Raw genomic sequence first — 12,035 nt, forward strand, 5'->3', positions numbered from 1 at the left:
AAAGGACACAATTTAAATATTGTTTTCCACTAAACGCCCTAGTCTAACAGTGTCAACAATTCCAAAACAGTAACTCTGCCCTCCTCCCCCTCCAACTCTCTCAATCTGTGAATCTGTGTGAGAGAGGGAAGGCAGGCAGCAGGAGAGACTGTTGTTTGTAACAAACCTGGAAGAGGAAAGAAAGACAGTGCAACAGCCAATGCCATATTCTGATCTTGTAAGAGGACATAAGGACTTGAGAGAGTGGCTGAAGGAAATGGATAGTGTCTTGATAAGAGGGTATAAGATTAACATCAACAAAAGTAAAGGACGGCTAGTGGAATGTATTAAAATGAAATCAGGTGATGTCGGGGGAATTAGATTATGAAAGGAAACAGTAACAGTAGATGAATTTTGCTTTTTGGGCAATAACATAACCTGATGATGGCTGAAGTAGAGAGGATATAATATGCAGACTGTCTATAGCAGAAAAGTATTTCTGTAAAACAGGTATTTGGTAATATCTAATATAAAGTTAAGTGTTGAGAAGTTTTTTCTGAAGGTATTTGTCTGGAGTGTAGCCTTATGTGGAAGTGAAATGTGGATGATAAATAGTTCAGATAAGAGTAGAACAAAAGCTTTTGAGTTATGGTACTACACAAGACAGCTGAAGATTATATGCGTAGATCAAATAACTAATGAGGATGTACTGATTCGAACTGGCGAAAAACAAAATTTACGGCACAAGTTAAGCAAAGGAGGTATCGGTTGACGGTCCCATCCTGAGGCATCAAGGTATTGTCAATTTGGTAATGGAAAGAAGTGCAACTGATTTTGGTATTGCGATCTCTCTGTTGTCATGTCACATCCCGTAAACTTTTGAGGTACATTTAACTGGGTGAGGATCTCATGACTATAAATCTAAAATGAGTTACATTAAGGATTCAATGGCAAAATGAGATACAGTACGGATTCAAGGACAGCGGATGCAGGCGAGCATCCACAGCAATGCCCAAATTTTTGAACATGATAGTGAGCATAAAGACACCTGTGTCTGATGCAGTAACATTTGACACAAGATGCTCAATTACTGAAACAGGTGGCAGCACCATAAACAGACTGCACAGATTATATGCCCATTAACAGCCACTGCTTTAGGTAGATAGCAGCACATCGTATCAGCTCAAAGTAAATCTACAGGTAAATGAATATAGAGTAATGTGGAAAATGTAAAATATATGGTTTTGTATGAATTAATTGTTGTAGATTATTTTAAACTCTGCAAATGAACTACAAGGCAGCAATGATAGAAACTGAATGTTACATATTATTACAAGAGTTAAACAATTTTTCAGTGGTAAATGAATGAATTTTTGAAAGTGTTGTACTATTCTCTTTTGGATTTATATATTTTAAGAGTATTTGGAAACAGTAGATTTTGATACCACTGAAGTGATTAATTCAGAACGATTCCCATGTATTTAGTTTACAATAATGTATATTTGGCAATAATGCCATTATTACTGACAAATTTGCATGTTTCAGGTCAATTTTGTACTCTTCATTTTAATTAACTAATTGAATTGAAGTAAAGGGTACAAATCACATAACAAAGTGAACTTGCAGTATTGATAAAGCAACTGAAAAAATGAGGGAAGGTTTTGAACTGAGCAGGATAATATTGGCAGGTATTTACTTATTTATTGATTTATTTAACCTGGCAAGATTAGGGCCATCAGGCCCTCTCTTACATCTAACCAGGCATTCTACTTATTTTACATTCATATGTTTTAGTAGGCATGTTAAACTACATCTAGTACAAAAAGTGAAATAAACAATTAGAAACGTACACCTGGAAAAATACATACATATAGAGTTTATATTCTTAGATCATAAGTACTGTTATAATTAGACATTATTGAAGAGACAGATTTTAGATAGGAGTGCTGGCAGCAGGGAGTATGAGGGAGACTCATGGTGACGGGAGGAGAAGAATAGAGAGACATGATGAAAAAAAATTAAGGAAATATAAGGGAAAAGAAGATTGCGTGGCTAATAGAGATAGATGAAGAGGAAGGCATCTCAGGAGCAAGATAGGAGACGCTAGTGTTGCTATTTGACAGATGAGAGGATTGCCCTTGTACATTAATTTTGTGGAGAACTTTATGAGGATGATAGTAGGAAATGCTTCAACCTCTTCTTAAAAGCAGCAGGAGATTGAATTTTGCGCAAGGTAAGGGGCAGTTTGTTCCAGAGGCGGACAGCGGCAACTGAGAAGGAGTTTGCAAAAGTTTTTGTTTTGTGAGTGGGCACAGTTAGGATACCAAATAAGAGTGACCTCGTGTTTCGATTATGATGGCATGATAGGTTTTTAATCTCTGAAGCAAGGCACTGGGGTGCTTGCGCGACGTGGAGTCGGTGAAGTAGACATAGAGTGTGGTAGTCACGCAATTTGTCCGGCCGCAGCCACCCTAGCTCGGAGTATGAAGCACTAACATGATCATATCGGCGAATGTTGCAGGTGTAACGCACACAGGCATTCATGGTTAGCTCTAGCCGTCTTTTGTTTTCACTACTCATGCCTTGTTGAATAACATCACAATAGTGGAGGTTCGGTAGAACGAGTGCTTGCACGAGCTGGCGTTTCAAGTCCTGTGGAAATATGTTCCGAAACTTTTTGAGAGCATAGAGACAAGCAGACGTCTTTCGGCACACTGCGACTGTATTCTCCGCCCAGTTGAGATGCTCATCCAAAGTTACACCCAAATTCTTCACTGTTTTCTGATATGGTATTGGAGTACCGCCGAGCAGAATAGGAGGTAGCCGTTCACGGAAATCTGAACTTATTAATTTCTGATGGGCTATTAAGATTACTTGCGTCTTTTTTGCATTTAGTTTAAGCCCCAAGTTTTTCGCCCATGTCACTACTGAAGACAGATCATCATTCATCTGAGCGATTGCGGTGTTTACATCTTCAGGTCTGACGCTTAGGTAGAGCTGGAGGTCGTCGGCATAGAAATGATATTTACAGGAGGACAGAATCGACGAAATATCGTTGACATATAAAGAAAACAAGAGTGGTCCTAAGACTGATCCTTGTGGCACTCCCGAGGAAACATGTTTCCAGGAAGATTTTTCATTTACGCAGACAACACATTGCTGTCTGTCTTTTAAGTAGCTTTCAAACCATCTCATTGCACTATCAGAGAAATTAAGCTGTTGCATTTTTCTGAGCAATATGTCAAAGTTAACAGTGTCAAAAGCTTTGTTGAAGTCCAGTAGCGTCAATATTGTTGCCTTTCGATTGTCGATGGCATATTTCAGGTCATCAGTTACTTTAATTAGAGCAGTGTTTGTGTTGTGATGTTTGCGGAAACCGGATTGAAATTTGTCATATAGGCTGAATTCGTGCAAGTGTTCAGTGATTTGGCCATGAACAATATATTCAAGTGCTTTGGAAACAGCAGGCAGTATGCTAATTGGTCGGTAATCACTAGGCAGTCGCGGGTTTTCGATCTTAGGGATGGGTCGAATTATGCTTTTTTTCCATGCAGTGGGGTATATTCCGTTCACGAGAGAAAAATTAAATATGTCAGTTAAGACAGGTACTAAGATATCAGCAACATTCTTAATCATGGTTATACCAATACTGTCGTTGCCTATTGCATCAGAAGAGATTCTCATTATTGCTTTTCTTGCCGTATTTATTGTTACATGTTTTAGATGGAAGGTATCGTTGTTAGTTATCCTGTTTGGGGATGCTTGTGGACGGTAATTATCAGCCGTGCTGGTATTCAGAGGTGCAGAGAAGAATTCATTTAATTCGTTAGCTGACACATGAAAAGTAGTTTCCGATTTTGCCTTTCCAACCCCCAAGCTACAGAGATTCTTCCATAGTCGTGGGCGTCAGATCGCTGCATACAAGGGAGCGAGCGTGCCTGATTTTAGCATTGCGAATGCATTGTTTCACTCTGTTCCGTAGCTTTCCATATTCTTCGAAACGCTCGGGTTTCGGATCTGCCTTGAAACGCCTATTAGTCATCATTTGACGTAATTCAGCTGTCAGCCATGGAACAGGAGATTTTCTTACACGGATTGTGCGCACAGGTGCATGTTTGTCATAGAGGGCAGTGAGTTTATCACCAAGTTCATTAATTTTGCCGTCGATTGTAGGTTCTCTGATTATTTGTGCCATGAGATTTCTGAGCAATCGGCTGTTAGAGTGTCAAGGTCAATACGTTTCATGTTCCTACAAGTTATGTAACGCGATTTGACCCTTGAGGGGCTGCACAGAGTAGGCCAGGAATATTACATCATATGCTGAGAGGCCAGGGGCCGATGTTTGACCAACATCTCTTACTTTGTCAGTCTGTTTCGTTGCGATTACGTCTATAAGAGTATGACTGTGCGCCGTATGGTGTGTAGGTTGTAATGGAAGAATGTTCATGCTATCGCAACTAAACAGTCTTCTTAGGTTTATTGCGGAGGGAGTGTCTCTTAGCAGGCCTATGTTCAAGTCACCCATTACGATGACATATACGTATTGACACTGAAGTGAATGTAATTCCGACTGGAAGGAACTCATTGAGCTTATTTTTGGCGGCTTGTACACGACGCCAGTCAAGAATTTCAGACTTCGTATATTTATTTCAATGAACATGAATTCAGCCTCTTTTTCTTCAGCAGGATTTGACGTACATAAGACTTTTGCATTGAGATCTGTTCTTATATACGCGCCGACCCCGCCACCTCGCTTTTTTGATCTGTCTGCCCTACTTTTTTGATCTGTCTGCCCTAAGAAATGTGTACCCTGGGAGATGAAAAGATGCAGAGGATATGTGTGGTTTCAACCACGTTTCGGATAAGAGGATTACGTGGTAGTTTAGTTGGTTGAAGAGGAGGCTAAGTTCTTCGTAATGTGCAGGTAAAGACTGGATGTTGCAGTGAGCTGCTAAAAGCTCTGACGCGTTCCGCTGAGCAGCCTGGAGTAGGGTGGCAGACTGGTTTGTCCCTTTGTTAGGCACTACCTGCCGCGAGGGGCACTGCCCGCTGCTTCCACCAAGTGACATAACACAGGGGTGTCCGAGATTTTGTGCGCCCTGTTTGTGACACCGTGAGTGCCGAAAGAAAGGTGACTGCAAGAGATTTCCTGAGGTTGCGGGAATATAGAAAATGGATTAGTGGTATTCGGTGCAAGGAGAATATGACCAAAATAGTGACGGCTGTGTGTCACTGTGTATCCTCTGTCGTAAGAGGAGAAATGTAATTAGCGTATTTGAAACAGCTTAGGGTGGAAATAAGGGAAAGGGGAGTGATTTAAGAGGCCGATGCTGCCAGCAGAGAGAAGTAAGCTTAATAATTAATAGATTATCGTAGGAAGCTAGAATTAAATTTAAATTTACTAAAGTGATACTGGTAGTGATTATCGTAGGAAGCTACAATTAGATTGAAATTTGCTAAAGTGATACTGATAGTGATTTTTGTTATGCACAATTTAAACCGAAGAGATGGGTGATTAATGAACTAAAGGAGAGACTAATAATTGCAATAGAACTATTTCAGAACGGAAGAGAATAAACTGAGAAAATGAAAAAAGTATTAGCAGTAACTAAAATTAAGTAATGGTTAGAGCTACAGACACAAAAAAATAGTGAAAAGTTAATACAGTTACAAAAACAATTAGTTGAAGGTACAGATATGGGTATAATTAAAAAATTAATACAATTACAATACTATATCTGAGTATAGGGCTGTTACAATTTGCAAATGGTGTTAAGTTTGCACTTTTGGCTCGAGTAGCTTAACTTAATACTATTCAGTTCTGTCATGTTTGTGACTGTCTTCTTTCCAGCTGCTGTCTTAATGATTACTCTGCCATCCTGAGTCCACACATTCTAAAGACTGAAATGGGATATGGCACTGTTTAAAATCTTTAGCAGTTCGTGTGTCAGATCTTCCCTTATTGTAAGCCCTGTCCTTGCTAACTTCTTCTTCTGGGTAAAGATCTCTGCCCTTTTTCGGTACGAGACAAATTTAATTATTATTGGATGAGGTTTGGTGGCACCTGGTAGTTTTCGTCCCACCTGATGGCTCCTGTCAATGTCTGCCTTGGTCACTTCAACACCTAATTTTTCACGCGCAACCTGTATAAGCAGGTTGTCTGTGTCTGCTTCCTTATTTTCTACTACTCCAAACAGTCTTAGACTATTTCGCCTTTGGTACTGTTCTAGCTCGTCAGTTGCGGCAGATAGTTTCACTTCCAACTCTCGTGCCTTTTTCTCGTATTCAGACACAGACTTTTTTAGTGCTATAATTTCGGCAGTGTTGGCCTCAACATGTGTGATTCAACAAAAATGACTGCAGCAAAATGAATCCCAAAACTGAGGAACAATTGGCACAGAACAGGATAAAGCTGGTGTAGCTGCCTACTGAAACAATTACCCAATGCCAATCAATCAATCATTTCTTTTAGTCAATTTGAGTCATTAATTTCTCTTCTCCTCAATTTGATTCAGTACCTCTCCTTTAATTATTTGATCTACCCATCTAATCTTCAGCAGTCTTCCATAATATACAGTTCAAAAGTCTCCATTCTCCCAGCATGTCATCAAAAAACTTCAATCTTTGAACTATAATTCTTTTTCCAAATTTCTTTAATTTCCTTTACTGCTTGCTCTATGAGTAGATATAACACTAGGATAGGCTACAATCCTGTTTCATTCCCTTCTCTGCTGCCTCTCTTTCTTGTCCTTCAACACTTATGATTGCAGTCTGGTTTCTGTATAAGGTGTAGGTAACCTTTTGCTCCTTGAATTTTATCATGCTACTGTCAAAATTTAAAAGAGTATTTCAGTCTACATTGCCAAAAGCTTTTTCTAAATCTATAAATACTTTAAATTCTAGATCTGCCATACTTCAGTCTGTCTTCTGTATCATTTTAGACTGTGTCAATATAACAGAAAGGATAGTTGCTACTCACCATATAGCAGAGATGCTGAGACACAGAAAGGCACAATGAAAAGACTGTTGGAAAATTAGCTTTTGGCCAACAAGCCCTTTGTCAAAAATAGATGACAAATCACACACACACACACACACACACACACACACACACACACACACAGAGCCACAGCCACAGTCAATGGCAGCTGGAGTCAGACCTGTGTATCAGGTTCTTCACTACAAGTTTGCATGCTCAATTGTCGCACAGAATATGATTGGATGAAGAAATAAACCTAAGAACACTGTCTCCGACATTTATGTTTATGTAGTTTTATAATGTTTTGTTTATATTTTCATGCGTTAATACAGAGTAGGAAGGTTTCTGACAAACTATATTTTTTCTTTGTTTGTGGCATGTAAATATCTAAAAATAATATATTGATATGCAATTTAACAGTGAAAAATACTTGGTTTACTTTGGTAATGACCACTTCTTGAGTCAAAAGCTGAAAACCCAATCAAATTATTAAAGAAAAAATGCCACATAATGTGATGAAAGACTTAGCTTCAAAATCTATGTCATGTCAAAACTGTCGTGGAAGGATATAACCCAAATATTAAATAGATACACTGCATTTCAAATTGAAATTTTAACACACACTTTAAATTCACACAAATACTGACACTAACATCTTACATAGTTTTTTATAAATCTGAAACAAGATTTAAAACCTAGAAAGTCATTTTCCGAGAAACATAAATACACCAACGAAAAAAGTTTTGCATCCCCCCCGGTTCCCAGAACTTCTGAAGATAGACGTTCACTGTGGATATTATATTACAGACACAGTCCCTTTGACTGTTCAGTGATGTCACTAAACCAGCTCAAAGATGTAAACAACCATGCATGAGCAGCACCTATTAGATGGAGGGGGTCCAACAGCTGATCAGTTGCAATCATTCCACCAGAATGGAGGTGCACGGTTCGTGTTGTCTATAGTTCAACCATGCCTAGATGGCCAATACCATGGTTCAGTTACATCCGCATTGTTACTTAGTGCCAGGAAGGGCTATCAACAAGGGAAGTGTCCAGGCGTCTCGGAGTGAACCAAAGTGATGTTGTTCAGACATGGAGGAGATGCAGAGAGACAGGAACTGTTGATGACATGCCTCGCTCAAGCTGCCCAAGGGCTTTTACTGCAGTGGATGACCGTTACCTACAGATTATAGTTTTGAGGAACCCTGACAGCAACGCCACTATATTGAAATATGCTCTTCATGTAGCCACAGGATGTCGTGTTACGACTCTGACTGTGTGCAGCAGGATGTATGATGCACAAATTCAGTCCCGACGTCCATCTTTCCAACCAACCATGACACAACACAGTGCGGTATAGATGGGCCCAACAAAATGCCAAATGGACCACTCAGGACTGGCATCGCGTCTCTTCACTGATGAGTGTCACATTTGCCTTCAACCACACAATTGTCGGAGACTTGTTTGGAGGCAACCCGGTCAGGCTGAACGCCTTAGACACACTGTCCACTGAGTGCAGCAAGGTGGAGGTTCCCTGATGTTTTGGGGTGGCATTATGTGGGGCCGACGTACTCCACTGGTGGTCATGGAAGGCACAGTAACAGCTGTACGATATGTGAATGCCATCCTCCGAGCGATAATGCAACCATATCAGCAACATATTGGCAAGGCATCCATCTTCAGGGACGACAATTCGCACCCCCTTGTGCACATCTTGTGAATGACTTCCTTCAGGTTAGGTTAGGTTAGGTTAGTGGTGTTTAACGTCCCATCGACAACGAGGTCATTAGAGACGGCGCAAGCTCGGGTTAGGGAAGGATGGGGAAGGAAATCGGCCGTGCCCTTTCAAAGGAACCATCCCGGCATTTGCCTGAAACGATTTAGGGAAATCACGGAAAACCTAAATCAGGATGGCTGGAGACGGGATTGAACTGTCGTCCTCCCGAATGCGAGTCCAGTGTGCTAACCACTGCGCCACCTCGCTCGGTATACTTCCTTCAGGATGACGACATCGCTCGACTAGAGTGGCTGGCACGTTCTCCAGACATGAACCCTATCGAACATAACTGGGATAGATTGAAAAGGGCTGTTTCTGGACAACGTGACCCACCAACCACTCTGATGGACCTATGCCAAATCACCGTTTAGGAGTGGAACAATGTGGACCAACAGTGCCTTGATGAACTTGTGGATAGTATGTGTACAGCAATCTGGACCAACACGTCTGAAGGTCTCGCTGTATGGTGATAAAACATACAAAGTGTGGTTTTCATGAGTGATAAGAAGAGCGGATATGATGATTATGTTGATCTCTATTACAATTTTCTGTACAGGTTCTGGAACTCTCGGAACCAAGGTTATGCAAAACTCTTTTTGATGTCTGTATTAAATTGTAACGTTATTAGAAAAGTACCTACACAATTAAATACATCAATTTCCTTGCACTGTTAAAAGCAGTAATAGTAAATTATTTCTTTACAGTTACTGATCATTCCAAATAAGTAGAAACATTATATGAAAATTACCAACATATGTTATACATTTAACATAGATCTGAACATTTACTAGACATGTAAACATTGTATTGGCTTTGTACCAAGCACACCATGTTTCTAACTAAAATCTAGGTGAGACAGAAGCTTGGTTGATGTATTAGGAGACAGATACTTTGAGTGATTTCTCCTTATGTTCGCGATTATTAATTAGGAGCTTGAATAAATTAGGAATATCACTGACATTGATGGCTGGCTGTTTATTTGTTGCAGAACTCTATAACTGTTCAACACAGCTTGTTTATTGCATCCTGTGTTCCTGGAAATAGCCACAGAGGACAGTCCACAAAGCAATACTGATAGTTGAACTTGTAATACACGAACTATGCTGAACTGTACAGAGAGAACTCTGTACTGTTCAGCATAGTTTCTTTATTGTGTGTTGAACTATCTGTAGCAGCACCACCGTTTAGGATAGGGAAAGTTAGTTTTGTGCGATATTCGGAGCACGAGGTACAGCCAGTGTGGGCCAGATTGCGGTAAGTTATGCATACCAGCAGTTGTGAAAGCAAATAGAGGCCACTGGAGCGTAGAACTGCACACAGCAGTTTCCATGGTGCAAGTCACAGGCAGAAGAGGGCCACTGGCCAACCTAAGTATTACGCGTACGTGATGAGAACCAGCACACTTGGCAAAACAGAGGTGCAAGCCGAGTATAAATAGGTGACGTTTTCTAACGAGATTCATTCAAGTGTGGCAGCTCTCCTGGACGGCGGGTCGTATCACACAGCCGGGCTACATGCAACAACAGATGGGGCAACACTGTCCCAGTCCATGGCGGGTCGTTGGTTCGACCCTCTGAGGCCAAGGCGTGGTCCACAGCCAGCCAGGGGGGCCACTATTCGGCTCGCTACCGCGGGCAGTCGTCTCGGCTCCCGACACACGCTGGAGACGTCCGAGGCGAGGGCCGCAGATGCGGACACCACATAGCGGGCACTTGTTTGTCACCATGATCTCATCCACGCCAGCGAGAAGAAGGATGCAGCTGGCCACCTGCAGCTCACACCAAGCGGCGCTGAGTCGGCAGGGACGCAGACCGTCGCGTCAACTGTGGCATCCTGACGATGCCGCAACTCCGCTGGCATACAAGGCCGGCACGACACAGCGTTGCGTGTCACAGGCTGCTGGGGTACTTCCTCAGCATTGTGGGACCATGTGATGCAGACTGAGGTGAATGGAGCACTGTAGTGGAAGCAAAGAAATCATTTGGAAAGTTCTCACCGAGTTTTTAATATGGCACCTCCTGGCACCCACCCACTACATTTGGTGTCTTCCCGCTACATTTGGTCATCCTGATACATTCGGTGGCAGAAGACACATCATCATTTGGTGTCAGAATAGAGGACGGTGTCTGTCCAGTACGACGTTCGAGCCCACTGCCTGCAGTACAGTCACAAGATGTGAGTGCTGACAAAATTGTTCTTTTTGAGTGTTGGACGTTTTCTTTCTTTTTTGTTTTTTTGAGTATGTCTCCTGGCAAGCCACATTTTTAGATGTTTAACATTGTTTTTGTTGTGTTAATTTGAGTGTGATGGTACTGAGGTATAAGGAATCAGATTATTTTTGCAGTTAAATGTTTTGGTTTTTGTGATTTTATAAGTTGAAATAGGACTAACTGGGGACGAAAGCAACACAATGGCAGAGTCAAGGACGCGAGGTGTGTCGGAACGAGAAGCGGTGCGGATTTTGATGGAAAAAGTAGCACAGTTGACAGCATTCAGTATGCAGTTGAGAAATGAATTAACTTCTAGAAGTGAGCGGGAAACCGCATCTGATCAGTTGTTGTTGCCTAGGGTGCAGGAGATTGATCCAGCCGCCACAAGTTTGATTATTCCGTTTTCTAGCAAGGCATCTGAGGATGTGCGTTCATTTGTGGAGGACTTGGAGACTTCAGCAGTGATGAATGGGTGATCCGAAGAGCAGTTGTTACATATAGCCAAGATTAGACTAACAGGTGAAGCGAAAACATATGTAAGGTGTTCTGAGGCATTAAGGAAGGCAGGACAGTTTAAACAGTTAAAGGAAGGGCTTTTACAGAGGTACAAGAAACAGAATAGCGCTCGGTACTTTAGGGAGAGGTTAAGTACAATGATAAAGAGACAGGGGGAGATGGTGGAGAAATTTGCGGACAGGATAAGGGAAATTAATACTCATTAATACTTATGAGTTGGGTCAGAGCGATGAAGCGAATAGTGTTCGGTTGCAGGAGGCCGAGCAAAGGGCACTTTATGTATTTTTGAGAGGTTACCAGCGCATATGTCACAGAAAGTGCTTGAAGGGAATCCGAAAGATTTGTATTCGGCCATTCAGCTGGCAATTCTATGTGAGGAAATAGACTTGGCAACAGGGGTACACGAGAGGCAAACAGTATTTGCAGCAGTATAAAATGCTATAAGTGTGGTCATATGGGACATGTGCAGAGGCAATGTACCCAGCCACCGAGGAATAGAGGAAGGGGTGGAAATCAGCAGCGTGGAGGATGGAGAAGTGGAGATAGGAGAGGTGGACAAGAGTTAAATGGCAGA

General features: G+C 41.6%; 1 protein-coding gene across 7 annotated transcripts in view; it reads right to left on the reverse strand.

The window, feature by feature from the left end:
* The window catches only part of LOC126251818 (D-aspartate oxidase), a 253,875-nt gene that overhangs the window by 2,802 nt on the left and 239,038 nt on the right, over nt 1-12,035 (reverse strand). The window lies entirely within an intron of this gene.

This window comes from Schistocerca nitens, chromosome 4, assembly GCF_023898315.1.
Source record: "Schistocerca nitens isolate TAMUIC-IGC-003100 chromosome 4, iqSchNite1.1, whole genome shotgun sequence".
In the NCBI taxonomy this organism is placed as follows: Eukaryota; Metazoa; Arthropoda; class Insecta; order Orthoptera; family Acrididae; genus Schistocerca; species Schistocerca nitens.